The sequence below is a fragment of the Trichoplusia ni genome, chromosome 1 (assembly GCF_003590095.1).
Source record: "Trichoplusia ni isolate ovarian cell line Hi5 chromosome 1, tn1, whole genome shotgun sequence".
In the NCBI taxonomy this organism is placed as follows: Eukaryota; Metazoa; Arthropoda; class Insecta; order Lepidoptera; family Noctuidae; genus Trichoplusia; species Trichoplusia ni.
Window position 1 is genome coordinate 2656846 of NC_039478.1, and position 7824 is coordinate 2664669.

The following is a 7824-nucleotide window of genomic DNA, read 5'->3' on the forward strand; positions in this document are numbered from 1 at the left end:
TTCCACGAAATAAATACCTAATTACCACTTATAATGCAACAGAAAACCCAAAAAATATCACGTAAAAGTGAAATATTTTTAGTTTATCAGTTGCATTGACTTGATATTTGATTTAGTAACTTATTAATTGAGGCAAACGTGAGCTGTGAGATACAAGTCGATTGAATATCACAAATGAAGACGCGTCGGCACCACAATGCGGAGACGTTTGCTCATTTATCAAATGATGGCAGAATATGACGGCTGCGGTGCTTGGATTCCATGATGATGGATAAGGAAGATTTGTATTTTTACTAAAGGCAATTTTGTTATTGAGGTATAGGGGATAAAGGGTGGGAAAATGAGTGTCTGCAGTGTAGTTTTGTTGTGGAAAAATTATCATTTGGTATGAAAATGTTGTAAATTTTGTTTAAAATATTTGTATGAAATCATCGGGACGACATATTCTGTACAGAAAAACTCCCAAAAAATAAGATTAAAAAAGTTTCACGTCAAATTTATTAAATTACTTTACAACTTTAATACATTACTTTTAAATTTGAATTTAAGTATTTCAATATCAAATGTCTGGTGGAAAATTAACGAAATGCCAATTAGCAATTGCCGACATTAACGAAGACGAAATGATTGCTCAGTTCTAATTTAAGCACGCAAACCTAACCAAATCATTGCTTGCATAAAAACTTCAACTCTATAAATACCAACTAAACATCCTTATCCACGTTTCGACAATCTAAGAAATAGTCCCGCCTGTGACTTAGCACTTTAATAGCGATTGAAACGTTACCGCTTACCACTTTACACTGCCCCTTGTCATAGGCAGTGATGCAACAGATTCATAAGAAATCCTCCGATAACTACCAAATCTCGTAATGAAGGTCAAATCTATTGTTTCATTATGAATTCTATAGTACAGGTCATGTTTTGATATATTATTTTTTCTTGTTTTGACGTTTGAAGTCTTGAGCTTAGTTTGATTTGGAGATACTGCCTGTTTACTGTTTTTAGGTATATGACGTCACGTTGCGAATCTATTAGTACCTAATGTGCTATCTTAGATTTTTATCGAATCTGTTCGTTTTGTCAGTATTGACATTTGCTTCGAGAATTTAATTAACTTCAGCGTGTGGGAGATCATTAACAGTAACAAGAGTGGACAAATAGTACGTGATAGTTTATGTGACATCGTCAATTAAATTTGTAGGGTATATTGTCTTAATATTTAAATCGGATAGGTAATTACCCTACATCCAAAATTGCACCAAAATTCCCGAAATACACGGGTGGAATAAAAGCAATTCAATGGTATTTGTAGGTAAGTGTCGCGTATCGAATTAAGAAGAAGAAGAATTAAGAATATCACAATTACGCCATATTATGTAATAAAAATGAACTTAGCAGTTGTTAAGTTGCGTTTAAGGGATACAATATATTCAATATAATTATTAAAAAGCTACTAAAAGTTTTGGAATCATAATGCAACTATAATTAACTAAAACTAAATTAATTATCTAAAACGCGACTATTGATACCAAAATTGAATTATATCATTCTACTGTTTATTTACGTTATAATGGAGGTAATCAACGTCTAAATTAATGTTAGTTAATTCGTGATAATTAATAGGTAAAATTTTAATTAAATAAAGCGCTAATATGTGGTTAGTTAATTATTAATTATATTATCTTTGGTTAATCAATTTGCTTGATATACCTAGCTTTTTGTGATAAATTAGGCAATATTTGTAATTTTCATGCAATATTAAATACAATGTCATTAGGAAAAAACAAAAAGTTCACTATTAATTTCTCTGTGAAAACACTGGTCTCCCATTCCAATTTTCAAATATCGTTTTTTTTTTGGAATGTATGATCAAACGCGTCGGTCTAGATGATTTCTATACGCCTAAAAGAGTCAATCAATAAAGCTTATATTTGTTAATGGTTTATCTGTGGTAACCCTCACAGACGGCCTCGGGGTGAATGAAGGGGAGCCGGACTCCTGTAGGGTATGACCCCCCGGCAGGACCCAGTCCAAACGGGTTCATGTTTAAACATAATACCTAGATCACCCAAAAATTGCACACTGACCTTCAATTAACATAAAACAAAATTAAAATCACACCAAACTCTACTTGGCAAGCTTTATTGAGAGATAGAAAAATCATCTATTTAATTTGATAATTCAGTATCATTAGCAGGCAACACTGGCGCATACGTCACTTCCCGTGTCATGGCCGGCTACAGATTCGGCGATAATCATTATTGATGATTGCTGCGGTATAGATACGATGGTTTTGTTGCAACAGATTGTTTTTGGTACGATTTAAAGGATTAGAGCGATTTTATTATACATTTAGATTTGATCATGTGTTTATAGATAATGATTGAGAATGAAGTAAATTAGGGTACAACAGAAGCCAAATTCTACTTGTGGAAGAGAATCTTTATAGTGTGGTACTCCATTAAGTTTCTAGAGCTGCAAACGGTTTTATTGAAAGAATGTCTATTTATAGGTCTGCTAGTCTTAAAGTCTTATTTTGTAGAGCAAGTACCTACAGCAAATCTTTATAAAATACCCGTGGAAGTGAACTATATCAATTGTTTTCAGCACATTACCAGATAGTATTGCACCCATTTATGTGTTTACTTACAGTTAATACTTAATTTCCCAGGTTTCTATTCGCTCACTTTTCGATAGCTGAAAGAAGTTTTCAGGGTAGCTTCAAAACCGATGATAATGCAATTATCAAATACGAAACCGGCTAGACCAATTTTTATGAAATTTTAATGAAGTGACACACATTTAAAAACGTTGGTTTTTACATTTGTGTAATCCCATTAATCAAGGGAGGCTGAAGTGGAGCTGGGCAGGCCACTTGGCCAGACGATGTGATGGCAGGTGGACTAAGGCGGTGACAGAATGGTGGCCAAGACAAGGCAAAAGAAGCGTCTGTCGTCCGGGAGCAAGATGGATCGATGACATTATAAAGGTCTCGGGTCGAGTCTGGATGAGGCTAGCACAGGACCGTAGAAATTGGCGCGAGAAAGGGGAGGCCTATGCCCAGCAGTGGGAGGATAAAGGCTGTGGATGATGATGATGATGAATCCTATTAATTCTATTTTATTTATTAAATTATAAGAGCCAGTTTCTTTTAACTTGGACCACACCTAAATATCAAAGATAGTGCCAACTCACTGCGGTTTGACGTCTGACCGGACAGACATTCCTACGTATAATAAGAGTTAAGGTGCTACCTCTTGATTTACCGATTCACATTGCATGACATCTTCAATTTTAAAGACAGGTAGCTTCTAGTATCTTTTTTATAGTAAAACATAATAACTAGGTTTTGCTTAGTTGGGTTTTTTCCGATACAACGGTAAATTTCGACTGTACCTACGTACACGTGTCAAACCCACTGCGTGCGGCTTGTCTCGGGCTCGATCCCGCTTAAGACGAGAACATTCGTGTGATCCACGAGTGCGTGTACTGAGTCTGGGAGTCATTATGCATTTGACTTTTGGCTGCGGCCACCACACAAAAACCTTTAGAGGTTAGGCATTAGACAAATATACTTCTTTTTCACTAATATTCTCATAAAATTAAAAAAAAAGTATTATCTGTATGACAAATTATCTACTTCATAATTTACCGCACACCACTAACCCACGCCGCGTTGTGACAATTAAGTCGCATCTATGTTGCCCTGCGTTTCTGTGTATTCCTTGCTTCCATACCTAGTCTTGCATATCCTTGCTTCGTACAAGGATCCGATTCCTAATTACAATGAGGTATTGCACCTCCAGTGGGAGTTTAATAATATATAATTAAGCTCATGCAGTACTAATATTAGTGCGGTCTAATGACTAGATACGGAACATAACATTAATATACTGCTGTGTGGAGAGAAATAACTTCTGTATTATGATAAACTGAGTAACAGAGGGATATGATATTCTCTTCCCATTTTCTGAGCTTTGTTCTGTTGGGTTGTTCAATGTTTTACGTTTAAAATTGTTTTCATTTAACCGATGTTAGAATTTGCGGAAGTCTGATTTCCTGTGTTTGGCTTATTCTATTGCTCTTTGTAGCACAGTATTGTATAAGGCTAGTTTATCAAAATTACAGTATGCATAATCAGAGTATGAGAACCGACCTTGCTTTAAAACATTAAAGCTAATATCTCACAGAATTACATAGAGCACACATATTATTTAACATGGTTATCGTTTAAAAATACGTACTTTTTTATTATATTTTATAGGTACTCGGCTTTATGACTACTATGAATAAATTAACAAAATTCGAAACGAACATAGATAACCCCTGAAAAAAATACTTTTAAATAACAAAACCTTTTTATTAAATATTTTTCTGCATGACTTTTTACACGTCGCGTCGTTCTACTTTAAAATTCTATAAAAAAAATATTATAAAAAGATGGCGGTCGTAGTTCAAGCACAGCTGTTTGAGTTATTGCAGAAGGCGCTTCGAGGCTCAAATACATCGGTCTGAATCGGGTCAAGTGTTACTGCATTCAATCCTCGCAATAGCACAGTTTTTAAAACTCTACGTGAACTGTTGCTTTTCACAGTTATTTTGTGTGTTTAGTTAAATATGATTTTAAAAATCCACGTCGCTAGCAACTTTTACCCCAACATTTTTAAACGGCTCGAACAACTTTTATCAACCATAAATATGAATGCTTGGGCTTAATTCACCTTATCACATCTGTTCGGTAGCTATGATGACACAGACAGAAAAATAGTCAGATATATAGACACAGCAACCTTAACTATATTTGATTTGCGTCGGCGGTAAAAATAAAAAGAGCTTGCGAAAGCAATAAGAAATTGCTCTGAGATAAATTTTCTTATTGACAGATATCAAAATATCTTAAAATAAATAAGATTGTGTTCAATCGAGTAGCTCTTATGGCCAGCTTTTAGCTCCAGCAGAAGATCAGCTCCATGACGTCATAATATTACTTTGTTACAGATAGTTCAACTCATTTGTGCCCGCGGAGCTATTTGTACGTGCAATTGACTTATGAAAGCTTTAATTTGTGTGACAGTGACACACAAATCAAAGCTGTGTTAGTACTCAACGTCACTGTATATTCACAAGGGCTACGCACACATGACGCCGAAAGCAAATATGAGTTGAATTGACTATACACAACATGCATATGCGTGTAAGATTTTACATCCATCGGAAATCGGGAAGTGTGTCGAATTTAATTTGACGGAATTGATTATAGGGACATGAAACGATATAAATGCTTATTATAATAAAAAAACTAATACTACAGGCAGAAGGCTTCCTCAATAATAATTGTAGTATTGACAATGCAAACTTGAAGAGTGTACGTATTAACACAGGTGCCTGACGAAGGATTATACTTGGGGTGACAATGTAGGCATTCAAGAAACATGTGTAGAGACAAATGCACATTAAAACAATTTGTTTTAAGAAACGTCTTCCTCTACAATTTATTTAATCCTTGTATTTAACAAATATGTATAAGCACAAGTTACCCAGTTTCAATACAAGTATTCGTGGATTACATAAACGAGTGTCGCAAGCGCGGCTCGGGCCCGCGACATATCGGGTTTGGCATGTTCATCTAAACCCCTAGCCGCTATTATCTGCTACTACGTTTTAGATTGCAGAAGAGTAAACCAAACAGTATATCAAACCAGTAAATTTAAGCGAATTTTACTCTACTCTGCAAGAAGTTTCTGGAACACGCCACAACTTTTCCAGTATTACAAATTCGCTGAAATTTATTATACAGCTTCATTTCATAATTATTATATTAGTTGCAACCGTTATTAAGCATAGAGATTTAATTCATGCTAAAAACGGAATGTATTTTAAATCTGAAATTGCTACCGTAATTCCTTTGGATAGAAATAAAACACTATCCGATGAAGCTGTCAAACTTTTCGCGTAGTCTAACCACAGAAATTCGGAATTAAAATAAATTACCGTTACCTAAGTGTCGCCAGACAAAGGTACATTGAAAGAAAACCGCAGACGTTAATGTTTTTAGACGTTTTAAAATTTGCAATTTATGGTCATAATTGTTGGACGGAAAATAGTTAAGGAAGCATGCTCTTCATTAGGAATATTTTTTGCATGTGATTTGTGAATATACATTTATTTTTAAAAGAGTAACTTAGGAGTTTCTTGCTGGTTCTTCTCCATAAGAATGACACTTTGAACCGCGCAACTAGAGCCATTACTGTAACATTTTGAAAGAGCGTGTTAAACGGCCTACTTGAAATAAAAAAAAACTTTTGCTTTTGATTTTCAATGTCTTTGAAAATCCCGAGAACGTTAAGATTAAATCCCTATAAAATATAAAACAGCGTAAACTATATTTTATAAGCGTATATTTTCAAACTTGGTAATAGTGTCAGTAGTGACTGACACTATTACCAAGTTTGAAAATATACAGTGAAGTAAATTTCAACGAAACAAAACAACAAACAAACAGATACTACAAAAGTTTATAACAACGAAGTCACAAATTTCGTTATGGCGTGAAATAAAAATAAAAACGCCAGTCTGTCTGAGCCCCGTATCCCACGCCCGGGGCATCATGAGGGGAAACAAGCCCAAAAAACTTCTGCTATGAACGAGTAGATTTAAATGAACGAAAGAGTTATACAGTGCCTAAATGTGCATGAAATTTCTAGACTTTTTAACCTTGACGAGAAAAGAGGGGTGTTATAAGTTGGACGTATCTGTTTGCCTGTCACATCATAGCTCCCGAACTGATGGAGTGATTTCAATTTAGTTTTTTGGTATCAATGGTGAATTGTGTGAGTGGTCTTGGACATAAAGAAAGGGGGTTTGAAAAGAATTTCCTAGAGAGTATTTATTACTTCATCTCAGTTTTTGCGATTCTATGTAAAACGATTTTCAACTAGTTTATTGCTGGGGTTTTTAAAAATAATCATTTAATCTTGTGAATTGTACCACGATAAAATACAACTGTATTTTCCCCTTATGAATTCATTGCGTTATAGGATTAAGAAGAGTCAAATTAAAGAGCTATCAGTTTGTTTGTTTCAAACCGTTCGGATTGGCCACTTAATAAAATCGATATGAAAGAACTAAGAGCAGAATTTTTTACATTAATTAATACTTGCAATCAAAGCTCATCGCTAATTTGATAAAGGAAAATTTATAGCACTTTTATCATGAAACCTTCTTTTTATTTATTCGCTATTGTTCTGGTAAATTGTTGTTGTTGGCCGTTATTATAATTTTATTTAGATTATAGGATTTTTATTCTATTATTACTTTACATCTGAATGACTGTATAACGGTTACTTAACTGAGTATAAGGAGGTTTAAATAATGATATTATTTTCCTCTTCCTTATGAAAAGTAATTATGATTCAATGGATCTTAAAGGAGGTTGGTTATGTAGGTTGGTTGAATTTAGTGTCCGTGCGTGTTATGCGTCTAGGCCAAAATAGTAAATAATTTTACTTTGATACGTAACGGTCCTAGGGATTTTTTATTAAAGTCGTATTTGCAAAATTTTAAAACTGTACCGACAAGTGACCGTGCATCCCTAAAATAAATCAATTTTCCAAAAATCCCCAGAGACTTATAACCGTACGATAAATGTCTGATAACTAAATAGTACCGTGTGTTGCAAATAATCAAACTTCAATTCAAAATCAACATAAATTTAATAATATTTCGTTCTAAAATCCTAAATAACTTGTAGACCGATGATATTACTCAAAGGATGTGTTTTTTTGATCTGCGCATGAGTTGACTCGCGGCCGGCGCCTCGTG